This window comes from Lynx canadensis, chromosome X (assembly GCF_007474595.2).
Source record: "Lynx canadensis isolate LIC74 chromosome X, mLynCan4.pri.v2, whole genome shotgun sequence".
In the NCBI taxonomy this organism is placed as follows: domain Eukaryota; kingdom Metazoa; phylum Chordata; class Mammalia; order Carnivora; family Felidae; genus Lynx; species Lynx canadensis.
The window spans coordinates 101,674,090-101,674,917 of record NC_044321.2 but is presented as its reverse complement, the minus strand read 5'-3'; the positions used below and the strand labels follow the sequence as shown (position 1 = coordinate 101,674,917).

The 828-nt window shown below is 34.4% G+C and overlaps 1 pseudogene; it reads right to left on the bottom strand.

Moving 5' to 3' along the window:
- Positions 1-495: 495 nt before the first annotated feature.
- LOC115507948 lies at positions 496-589 on the bottom strand (annotated as a pseudogene).
- Between the last annotated feature and the right edge of the window lie 239 nt (positions 590-828).

Sequence of the window (828 nt, the reverse complement as noted above, 5' to 3'; positions counted from 1 at the left end):
CCAAAAATCATTTCATGATTCACTCATTGTTTTTCCCATACATACTTTAGAAAACTTCATACTTTTCACTCCCCCCAATCAAACTCTGGTCAAACCAGCATATTTTTTAAGCTATTATTTTAATTCCAGTTAGCTAATATACAGTGTAATATTAGTTTCAGGTGTAGAATATAGTGATTCAACACTTCATTCAACACCCAGTTCTCATCACAAGTGCATTCCTTAATCCCCATCACCTATTTCACCTATCTTCCCACCCACCTCCCCTTTGGTAACCATCAGTTTATTCTTATAGTTAAGAGTCTGTTTCTTGGTTTGCCTCTCTCTCTTTCTCTTATTTTTTTTCTTTTGCTTATTTGTTTTGTTTATTAAATTCCACATATGAATGAAATCATATGGTATTTGTCTTTCTGTGACTATTTCACTAAATAATGGTATTTGTCTTTCTCTGACTCACTTATTTCTTTCTCTGACTGACTGTCTTTCTCTGACTGACTAAATATTGTGCTTTCTAGGTCCAACCACAGGGGCTATGCTAATCTTCTCTGTATCATTCCAATTTTAGTATATATGCTGCTGAAGCAAGCATAAACCAGTGTATTTTTAAGTCTGATGGCTATATATTCCCATTGCCTCAACCAACACAGCTCTAAGAATGAAACCAGGGACTGAAAATTAGGAGATGCTCACTCTCTTCATGCCTTGGTAATGGATTATTTATGCAGCCAATTGCTTAGATTAGTTTCTTATTCTTTTTATCATTCCAAAGAGTTTGGCTTGCCCAGAAGAAAATAAGAAATCAACAATAAGTCCAATGATTACTAACAT